Source organism: Danio rerio, chromosome 12, assembly GCF_052040795.2.
Source record: "Danio rerio strain M-AB ecotype USA chromosome 12, GRCz13ab, whole genome shotgun sequence".
NCBI lineage: Eukaryota > Metazoa > Chordata > Actinopteri > Cypriniformes > Danionidae > Danio > Danio rerio.
This window is the reverse complement of record NC_141032.1, coordinates 39,157,501-39,170,000: the sequence shown is the minus strand read 5'-3', so window position 1 is coordinate 39,170,000 and position 12,500 is coordinate 39,157,501. Positions and strand designations below refer to the sequence as shown.

Here is a 12,500-nt window from a genome sequence, read left to right as displayed (position 1 = left end):
GGTAAATAATATAGATTCTAACAGTAAATATAACAAAACTTTAGTTTAGTAAGTAATATGCCTTGCTAGTAAGTACTTTTTCAACTTTTGAGATTTTATTGAACTCTCATATTCCAGATATTCAAATTGTTGTATCTTGGTCAAATGTTCTGCTGTCACAACAAACTATAAACCAATGGAAAACATATTTATTTATGTTTCACTTGATACATACATTTCATTTAAATAGGCTTAAATTCAAATATTCACAGACTTAAATATAGGCTCAGATCTAATGGATATTAATTGGTTATGGTGGGTATTATGTTGGTTTATATCAGACACTGGGCACGTTTACATTACTCTATTAAAATGACTTAGCAATTTACAAGAACATTTACTGAACAATCACAAAGTCAGAGAGACAAACAGATAGATAATAAACATAAGAAAATCTTGATACTTTATTAAAAATGTAACTAAATCTTAAAGGAAATCTTCCCTTTTGCTATATAACATGTCATGCAACAACTTCCTCATTTTTTATTTATTTTTTTGTTTATGCAGCCATGACAAATGTGCTGCTATGAAGTGCACCGAGTCTATAAGACCCAGTTGCAGCCTTATAAATATGGAAGTTTGTTATTTCTCTGCAGGAGTGGGCTTTCTCAAGGTCTCACTGTATGATTAATGTATCTAAAACCTGACGACAGCGTAAACAGGTTATGTTACGTCTGAGCCAGCGCTTGAGCCAGACAAATTCACGCAGACATCCCATGTTTGGCTTTCGCGTCACATGAAATGTGCCATTGTTTTGCTTTAGGCACCTTTTCCTGAGACATATACACTGGTTACATGACATACTGTACTTTTTGGAATTTATTATGGAATAGGGCCTACAATTACAGACTGGCTGGCAATTTGAAAAATCAAAGAAGCACATCAATTACACTGATGCATTGGCTGAACTCTTCATAAACAACGTCCATGCCATAATGCTTAACTAACGTAATGTATATAAAAATGGCACGTCAAGTTAATTTTTACAGGTCTGCTTTCTCATTACACAAACGCTGCATGATTAATTATGCACATTTAAATCAAACAAAACAAGCCCAATCTAGGCAAAATCCCAATTCTACCACTTACCCATTCCCCTCAATTTGCAAGTTCATGTGAAGGGGTAAGGGTGTCCCAATTTTCTTCAGCTTGAAGGCATAGGGCTAATGTCTCATTCACCAAACAACGACGTAACTCGCACATGAACTATCATGGTTTGGGAAAAGAACGATGTAGTGATGAGTGTTTCCCAAAACTGTAGTTTGCTTTGTCGCAAATTCATCATTCAACCACGTTAGTTATAACATCAAACGTCCATGATGAAGCTCTAAATAGGATGGAGTAACAAATTCTTTATAGAAAAAAAATTATGCATATTACGTTGGACCAGCATTTAAAAAAAATATATATCTATTATTAGTTTTGGTAAAAACAAGCACTCGTTTTTCAACTTAATCTAAATGTATGTAAATTACACTTATAGGGCCAATGTTTCCTTGACAAATATTATTTGAAAATATTCGCAGTTTGGAAAGACCTAATCAACAAACCATACTAAATATACCAAATCATACTAAATATAGCAAACCATACTAAATATACCAAACCATACTAAATATACCAAACCATACTAAATATACCAAACCATACTAAATATACCAAACCATACTAAATATAGCAAACCATACTAAATATAGCAAACTACACTAAATATAGCAAACCATACTAAATATAGCAAACCACACTAAATATAGCAAACTATACTAAATATAGCAAACTATACTAAATATAGCAAACTACACTAAATATAGCAAACTACACTAAATATAGCAAACTACACTAAATATAGCAAACTACACTAAATATAGCAAACTACACTAAATATAGCAAACTATACTAAATATAGCAAGCTACACTAAATATAGCAAGCTACACTAAATATAGCAAACTTTACTAAATATAGCAAACTACACTAAATATAGCAAACTATACTAAATATAGCAAACTATACTAAATATAGCAAACTATACTAAATATAGCAAACTATACTAAATATACCAAACCATACTAAATATAGCAAACTATACTAAATATACCAAACCATACTAAATATACCAAACTATACTAAATATAGCAAACTATACTAAATATAGCAAACTATACAAAATATACCAAACCATACTAAATATACCAAACTATACTAAATATAGCAAACTATACTAAATATACCAAACCATACTAAATATAGCAAACTATACTAAATATACCAAATCAACAAACTATACTATGATGAATATAAACTATTTGTAACGATGGAACTTGTAACCTTAGTTGGCTAACGATGGTTTTTGGAAAAGCAGCCCTGGGTGGCGACCTGCTACAAAACGCAGGTCTGTGTAGCTCTACAGCACGGAGAACACAACCAGCCTCTGAGCAAGCGGAGATCCACTGGTGCTCCAATTGGCTGTCACTCAAGAAAGTTGCTCTTCATTTGCATAAAGTTGAAGGATTCTCAACTTTCAAAACGCCCACCTGGTTGGCAACGATCCGTCACTTGCTCGTGATAAAATAATTTTATTATTTTGAGTTAATGAGGCTTAAGGTGAAGGTCTAGACAGCCCTTGAAATGGAGATTTATCAGGACAACACTCAAAACCAAAGGAAACTGAAACCAACCATATCAGAAATGAACCACATTTGCACGAACTGTACCCCAGGTTCACGGGTGTGCACCCGAGTTCAGAAGACAGTGTTCACGCTACACTGTGCCGGAAATTTGCTGGGGTGCCGGAAAAAAACATAAAATAACGACCAATAAATTACAGAAATTTAGCATAAAATAACAATGTTAAATGATAGAAATTTGCTGAAATTTTTTTCTGGCACTCCAGTTGCCAAAAAAAAAAACGGATAACGGATTTTTTTTACAGTGTAGCTAAACCCTTCCCCTTCACAATCTGTTTTAAGGGCCAAGAGTAAAACATTAAACTTGGATTGGGCCTTACTGTAGCCCCTATTTGGCTGAAGGTGAGCCGGTGAATATGATCCAGGTTAGTGTGTTGGCATCTACTGTATGTGCATCTTTTAGGGTCAGATAACAGAGTCCAGGTGGCGAACCAGGAGCACACTGAGGACATGCTACAGAGCTTTGTTTTGCATTGCTAATCCCTCGATCCCTTTCTCCCTTGTTGGCGTCACCTGATCCAAGGTGAGGTGAAAAGGGGGATCCGATCAACACAATGAAGCCCTTTTAATTAGCAGCAACGCTGGGATTCGCTCGAGAGGAGCTGATGAAATACGAGCATCGCCAGCACAGGCTGTACTGTAATTGCTCTGTGCTTCACATTTATCAGCTGATACCATTTGAGAAACTGGATTGAAGCCATCAGTATCGATTTCTAAAGTCTATTTGAAATCAGAACTGAACGTATTTACTTCAAGCACAATTATGGTCTTATGGACTCCACTGAGCAATGTCAAGATAACACTAATAACAATAATAATAATAATAATAATAAATATACATACTATTATTATTAATAATATTATTATAGCTATTGTTGTAGTTAAATTTCATTTTATTATTATTATTATTATTGTTGTTGTTGTTGTGATAGCAAATATATGGCTCTTCCCCCTAAAGTACATATTTTTATTTTATTAATAAAAATGTATTTATATTAAATTAATTGAATTTAAATATTTAAATGTATAATTTCTGCTGAACTTAAGAGTTAATAATAGTCAATAATAATAATAATGATGATACTACTACTTATACTAATAATAATTATTATTATTGTTATACTTATTATTTATGTATTACTATTATAGTTATTATACGAACATATTTTAATTATTGATAAAAATTGTATTATATTAAATTAATTGAATTTAAATATTTAAATGTATAATTTCTGCTAAACTTAAGAGTTAATAATAGTTAATAATAATAATAATGATGATACTACTACTAATAATAATAATTTTTATTATTGTTATAACTATTATTTATGTATTACTATTATAGTTATTATACAAACATATTTTAATTATTGATAAAAATTGTATTATATTAAATTAATTGAATTTAAATATTTAAATTTATAATTTCTGCTAAACTTAAGAGTTAACAGTTATTAATAATTATATTATTAATAATAATGTAATTTATTTTTTATATGATATTTACTACTATTATTATAGTTATACATATTTTAATTGTATTGATAACAAAATGAATTACATAAAATTATTTTAATTTAAATATTTAAATTGACTGTTTCTGCTAAACTTAAGATCAAAATACCAAAATTTGTGTAATGATACAGTAATGACAAAAAATAATAATTTCGTAAAAACTAAGATTAAGATTTCAAAAAAGATAAATAAAGATAAAATTATATAAAGTGTTTTATAAAATAAAAAGTTGATTTATACTGTTATTAAAGCTATTATTATTATTATTACTAATATTAATATTATTACTAATATTATTATTATTATTATTACTACTACTATTACTAATACTACTATATATATATATATATATATATATATATATATATATATATATATATATATATATATATATATATATATATATATATATATAAAAAACATGATGCAAAAGGAAAATACTGTGTAATGTTTTTTTTTGTTTTGTATTTTTTGTTTTTATGGAAATACTGATAGAGCCAGTCAGCATGTTGTCTGGGTGTGTTCTTTTTCACAGAAGACAAATGTTTTAAAATCAATTACATCAGTTTGACATTTAGCATGGAGCAGGCACGTCGTCCCTTCTAACCTCCAGGTTACAGAAAGCCTGTATTTGTTTAGGCCCCTCTCTAGCCCACATTACTGAAATACGGCTTCTCATAATGAGCGACACACCATGGCTTCTTTCAACAGCGGAAGTCTGACACGCCTGCTGGGCCTTTGGCTCTCCATCTCCCAAGTTCGGCAGTCTGACCACATTTACATCCCCAAATCCTGCCCCCATACAGTACACGGGACCACCATGACAAATAAGTCACAGGAGCAGAAACAAACGCCAACAACATACAAATGAGGTCCCACTTGAGATTTAGAGGTAAGGTGAACTCGCATATCATCACATGGATGCAGTAGTCCAGAGTGACTTTCTCCTGGCATTAGGTCACTAAACAGACGTGCGGGTTTTTACAGAAGAAACAGAGGTGAGAGGTCAAGTTTGTGTTTTTACAGAGACCTCTCTTTGGACTTTCTCAGGTTGCTGTGGATTAGAATAAGAGTTTGACTTCTGCAGACTGAGGAACGGCGATCCAGAATAAAGGCCAATCAGGTTGTTCAAGTATGTTATAATGACAAATAACAGCAAAGCGTGCACAATACCATCACCATGATTCTGGACTTAAAATAATTTTAACCCAGTAGAAAAAAAAATAAATAGTAAGGCAGCACGGTGGTGCAGTGGGTAGTACAATCTTTGCACAGCAAGAAGGTCGCTGGGTTCGAGCCTCGGCTGGGTCAGTTGACATTTATGTGTGGAGTTTGCATGTTCTCCCCGTGCACGAGTTTCCTCTGGGTGCTCCTATTTCCCCGAAATCCAAAAACATGCAGTATAGGTGAACTGGGTAAGCTAAATTGTCTATGATGTATGTGTGTGAGCGAGTGTGTATGGATGTTTCCCAGTGATGGGTTGCGGCTGGAAGGGCAAACTCTGTGTAAATCAAATGCTGCATAAGTTGGCAGTTCATTCCGCTGTGGCGACCCAAAATTAACAAAGGGCACTAAGCCAAAAAGAAAATGAATGAATGAATGAATGAATGAATGTAGAAAAACTAGCAACACCACTGAACATTTTTTGGTTCTTATAATTGCAGATGGGACAATTGATAAATGGATGGACGGCCAGACGGACGGATGGACAAATGGATAGGTAGACAGATGGATGAATGGATAAACAGATGGACTGATGGATTGATGAACTGATGGATAGACAAACGGATGGATGGATAAACAGATGGATGGTATGGACAGAAGTATGGAGAAATGAACAGATAGAAAAATGGATAAACAAACAGAAGGACGGACGAATGAATATATAGAACGATGGATAGTTGGGTACGGACAGACGGATGGATCGATGAATGGGCAAACAGAAGGACATACAAATGGATGGATAAACAGACGGATGGATATATAGAACAATGGATTGTTGGGTAAATGGATGAATGTATGGACTGATGGATGGATGAATGAATAAATGTACAGACAGAGGGACGGCTGGAACATTGGATGGATGGATGGATGGATGGATGGATGGATGGATGGATGGATGGATGGATGGATGGATGGATGGATGGATGGATGGATGTACCGACTGATGGGTAGATAGATGGTTGGATGGATATATAGAATAATGGATAGATGGACTGATGGTTGGATAGATGTATAGACAAATATATAGAACAATGGACGCATGAATATACGGAGAGATGTATGGATAAATCGGATGGACAGATGGATAAATGGACTGATGGAGGAATGGATGGATGGATGGATGGATGGATGGATGGATGGATGGATGGATGGAGGAATGGATGGAGCGATGAATAAATATATATAGTGATAGATGGATGGACTGATGTACAGACAGATAGACAGAATGACAATTATATAGAACGATGGATGGATGAAAGGATTGAAAGAAGGTTAAATAGAATGGTTGACATCAAAATACAAACATAAATACAGACGGGCAAAATATGTAAGTAGTTTATCTATAAGTGTAACTGTAAAATAAAATAAATTTAATCACTTAACATACTTTAAATATATTAAATAAAACTAAAAAAAAATGTATTAAAGAAAATAAATATATATATTAAACATTCATTGAGTTAATCAAAAGGTCATTAAGTGTATATTTTAACAATAAGTAAAGCACAGGCAATTCATCATCGGGACTTTTTTAAAATTTGCTAAAATAATTAACCCTTTAGGAATACAACAGAAACACTGGACTTTCCTTGGTTCTTGTGGAGGCTGTGGGATGTCTCAAATGATGGCTATTTCAATCGCTTCATGCCAGAGCAGGTTATATGGGCCATATTAAAAGATCTTTATTTCCTGGTTTCAAATGGTGTCCTCTCCAGCACACCATGGAAATCGAGTTTCAGGCCAGCAGAGGAAGCAAGCAGTTAAAACCTCTACCCAGCCTCCACTGACAAGCAGACTTCCCTTTGAGGACTAACCAGGGCAAAATGAGGGAGGATTGGCTCTTGGTAAGAGTTATGGAAGCCCTGATCCCATTACTCGCCTCTTGAAGAATGCATCTGTGTGGCTCGGGCGCTTTTAACCTTTCGCTGCTCCTGGCTCTGGATCACCAGGGCAGTCCAGCCGCTTTTTAAAGAGTTGCTTTTTGTCAACCTGATGGGCCTTCTTCCTAAAGAGCATCTGTATTTCAAGCTGGGAAGTAGTATATCCTCATTTCAAGAGCACTTGCCTCTGGACACAATCACAATCTGGGCAATCTTTAAGCTGAAGAGCAGTGGAAATGGTGTAAGTGCTGCCAGTTTGGAGTAATGCAAAGATGCCAGAAATCATATGAGATGTGGGAGAGAAGAAAAGACACAGTTTATCAGAAGTCTGTTTTAAACAACTGGTTTGTGGGGGGAAAAGATGTGCCACAGTGCTGTTGAGTTACATTAAGGGCTGCATTTGGTTGCTGTGTACAAAGAAGATGTTTTACTTGCAAATCGGTTTGTATGCAAAATGAACAAGGTGAGGAAGAATGGAAAGTGGACACTCCTACAGTAGGCTTGGTAGTGCTAGTTAAAGGGACAGTTCATCCAAAAATAAACATTTATGACTATTTACTCACCCCTCGAATGCTTTTAAATCTGTTTGTTTGTGTTGAACACAAAAGGCAACTTGAAAAATGTTAAGTTGCATACATTATGCACTAATAAACTTAACCACATAGTGTAGAGTTTAGTGTCGTCCCAAATGGAACACTAATGTTTTTTTATTTTGTTTGTTTTACTGAATAGAAAGTGGACACTCCTAGGCTTGTATATGCTGGGTAGTGCTAGTTAAAGAGACAGTTCATCCAAAAATGAACAGTATTTACTCACTCCTCCAGTTGTTTCAAACCTGTTTGAGGTTTTTAGTTTTGATGAACACAAAAAGTCATAAAAAAGTGCTAAGTTACGTAAACTCTGCACTTATACACTATACACTTATGTGTTTATACGTTCAACCGCATGGTGTACAGTTTAGAGTTGTCACAAATAGAACACAAATGTTTTTTTGTAGTTAATTGAAAATCAAACCTTTCCCAAGCGACCTTTAATGATTGCCAGATTGGGGATATAAATTACCAAACTACCAAAGAGTATACCTAAGGTAAGGTATAACCACTTATGTGGGAAAATTTTGTGTTAAACAAAAAAGGCAATTTGACACTCAACCTCTTAAGAGTGTTTTTAAAAAAAAAAAAAAAAAAAAAACATGTTTTTTTTTTTTTTTTTTTTTTTATTGAATGGAAAGTGGAAAGTCCAAGGCTTGTTTACGCTGGGTAGGACTAGTTAAAGAGACAGTTCATTAAAAATGGACAACTTACTGATTATTTACTCACTCATTTTGTTTTATTTACACAAAAGATAATAAAAAAAGTGTCAAGTTGCGTACACAATGCACTATTACACTATGCACTTATATACTCAACCGTGTAGAGTTTAGTGTCATCCTAAATAAAACACAAATGTTTTTTTATTTATATTTATATTTATATATATTTATATTTATATATATTTATATATATGTGTATATATATATATATATATATATATATATATATATATATATATATATATATATATATATATATATATATATAATTGCAAAACTTTCCGAAGTGATGTTTCACGGTTGCCAAATTGGGGATATAAATTACCAAACTACCGAATAGTATACCTAGGAAAAGGCATAATCACATATGTGGGAGAAATTTGTGTTGAACACGAAAGGTCATTAAAAAAAGTGTTAAGTTGCGTACACTATGCAGTTATACACAATACCTTTATGCACTTACTGTATACACAACCACATAGAGTTTAGTGTCATCCCAAATGGAACACAACTGTTTTTTTTTTTTTTTTAGTTAATAGAAAATCAAACCTTTCCCAAGCAATGTTAAATGATTTCAAAATCAGAGATATAAATTACAGTGGACACTCCTAGGCTTGTTTATGCTAGGTAGGACTAGTTAGAGAGACAGTTCATCCAAAATTGAACACTTACTATTTACTCAATCCTCAAGTTTTTTTTAGTTTTGTTGAACACAAAATGTAATAAAAAAAAAAAAAAAAAGTGTTATGTTGCGTACACTATTCACTTATACTCTATATACTTATGCTCTTATACATTCAACTGGGTAGTGTAGAGTTTACACAATGTTTACACAAATGTTTTTGGATAAAGGGAATTCAAAACTTCCCAAGTGACGTTTAATGGTTGCCAAATTGGGGAAATAAATTACCGAACAACCAGTAAGACAATCACTTTTGTGGGAGAATTTACCTTTTAAAAATAAAGAATAAATAAAGAAATCCAACCACAATGCCGGACAGCTGCTCTCCTTCCACTACGTGATTAAAACCGCAGTGTTGAGTGCATGAAGTGTTCAAAATTCCACACTTATGTTTAACTATTGAATAAGTGCATCATCACGGTATTTATTTTTCAAATTTGTAGAAATCTTAGTGTGAATAAGCGCACAACATGGCATAAAATAGTGCATAAGTATGCGATTTGGGACGCACCCTTAGAATCCTGTTAACATTGGAAATACAAATACTATGCTGGGTTCCATACAATTCTTTTATGTTGTTTTTTGCAAAAGTGGATTGAATATATAACAATTAAGTTGTCCTAAAAACACCTTAAGGATGTTGCTTTTTCAACTCATTTTAAATAAGCAGCAAAAGTTATTTTTTAAACATTTTTTGGATACAACAAAAGAAATGAAATTTAAACAGATCTGTTACATTGAATTTTGTGACAATGTTTAAAATTGATTTAAATGAACTATCCCTTTAAGAAGTGTGATGGAAACAGTTTGTACAGTATTACCAATAGATATCACATGCCTTATTCTCTACTACAAATACGCAAAGTCAAAAAAAGTGACTTCTTGGCAAGAACATAAAAATGCAACCTCAAGATCAAACAGTTCCAGTTTTTAGGATCAATAAAGGGGGCAAAGACCTCATGTGAGGCTCTGTTGTAAAAGTTCAATCTATCAAAGCCTTGAGGCTTTAAACTAGAACCAAATTTGGACTATTCTTCATAATGTATCTTTATCCTCCTTTTGATGAGACAGGTGCAAGAGTGATGTGAATGTAAAATGCATTCAGAAAGGCATGTGCAAATGCTATAAGTACTTGACAGATGCCAAGGAGTGGATTCCTGCAGCATGTGAACAACAGATGCACTTTTAGTAAGGTGTGTGTGCGTTTTCCAGAAGTTTATAAGCCCCTCTTTACACTTGGTTTTTGTCAATCCGATCACAAGCGAACTACACTGTGTAAATGGGTATTAAAATGTTTTGAGCTAGTACACTGAGCTTTTAACAAGGTAGTCAAAAACCCATTCGATTGTATTGCATTTGTGGCGTAGATACTAATGCTGTTGAATATGTTCAAACAACCAAAAAAAAAAAAAAAAAGAGTTTTTCAAAGTTTAAAAGGGAAAAATAGGTCTTGACACAATCTATAATGTGTTATATTTGGTCTGTTTTTCCATCAGTATAGCGACAGAGTTTGTGGTTCTGTCTCACAGGCATCAACCACTTCATTCATGAAAAATTGCTTCAGTTAATCTCTTTTGTTCTGTGGTTTTTCCAGTCTTGAAATATCATTATTTTATCAGGTGAGACTAAAGCTCCTTTCCAATGTCTGGCCAGTTTTTGAAGACCAAAATCAGCAGAGTTTTAAGGATTTTGTGAACTAGCAGGTTATTGACTGCCTCACAAAACAAATATTATTTTATTTAGATAAAAAAAAATGCAACTCCCTAGATAGCAATAAAGTGTGATACACATCACTAGCAAAAATGCATCTTTTTAAATATATAGATATTTACTAATGACTTCCAGGAAAACAGAGTGCAAAAACTCATGGAACATAATATTCAGACGCACGTATTCCCGCAATGCTGTGGTAACTTACGGAAAAACATCATAAATTTGTCTATAGTTTTTGCTCTTGGGGCTCCAGGGCTCAGAACATTTCATGCAGTTCTAGATTGTTAATTTTAATACAGGGAGGTAAAAGTCTGAGGGTAAAGTGTGGAACACTATCAAATCTCATTCAACGAACCATCGAAATGGATTTTTAAGGAGGCCATTCTAGTGCTCGTTTTATAGGTACCAAATGCCTGCCAAAAAGAAAGTGAAATGTAACCGAAATCTGTTAAACCCACTATGATAAAGCCTGGCTGCTCCGAATGCCAAATATACAGTAGAGAAGAATGTTTTCAGTCGGATCTGTTACAGATCTTTAAAGTATAAGTCTAGGATTAAAGATGCAACATTTAGTTAGTGACTTCTTTTGTGGTGGTGGGAAAAAAGGCAGAAAAAAAAACAAATATGCCAAAAATAAATTTAAATATTTACGAGGTGAATAAATAGTATTGAACATGTCATGTTTTCTCCTGGGAACGATATTTCTAAAGGAGCTGTTGACATGCAATCAAACCAGATTCTGGTAAAAACCCAAACAATACAAACATAAAAATAAAACAAAACAAAGAAATCTGAAAAAATAATTATGTGTAATAACAATGCAATGACACAAGGAGAGGGTACTGAACTACTGAAATGTATTTAAAACTTTATATTAAAGACATTTTTAGTGATGGCAACTTAATGCAAGGCAAGGCAAGTTTATTTCTATAGCACATTTCATACACAGTGGCAATTCAAAGTGCTTTACATAAACAGGAATAAAAAAGACAAGTTTAGGAACATAAAATGCAGACAATAAAAATTATTAAAAACAGATAAAAACAAATTAAAATGAGTTGAAATAGGTTATAAAAGAATGAAAAAGAAAACGAAAAACATAATAGTGCGATCTGTCGGACGCAGCACAGTGCTCATTCAGTAAAGGCACAGCTAAACAGATGATGATGCCTCTAATATGGAAAATGAAGTCACATTAACTGCTCAGGAGTGAGTTTTTCCACAGACTTCAACAGAATGTAAAAATCTTGATGGTTTTGTGGGTCTTGTCCATTAAATCTGAGATTTTTTGTATTTTCTATCGGATTCAAATTAGGTGATTGGCTGGGCCATTCTACAGCTTGATTTTCTTTCTCTGAAAGTACTTGCGAGTTTCCTTGGCTGTGTTTTGGATTATTGTCTTGCTGAAATGTCAACTCTGGTTTGATCTTCATCATCCTGACAATGTAGA

General features: G+C 33.4%; 2 protein-coding genes across 2 annotated transcripts in view; both read right to left on the bottom strand.

The window, feature by feature from the left end:
• Window positions 1-12,500, bottom strand: part of unk (unk zinc finger) — a 449,165-nt gene that overhangs the window by 189,370 nt on the left and 247,295 nt on the right. The window lies entirely within an intron of this gene.
• Window positions 1-12,500, bottom strand: part of LOC147834533 (uncharacterized) — a 57,739-nt gene that overhangs the window by 11,437 nt on the left and 33,802 nt on the right. The gene's annotated exons all lie outside the window — the stretch shown is intronic.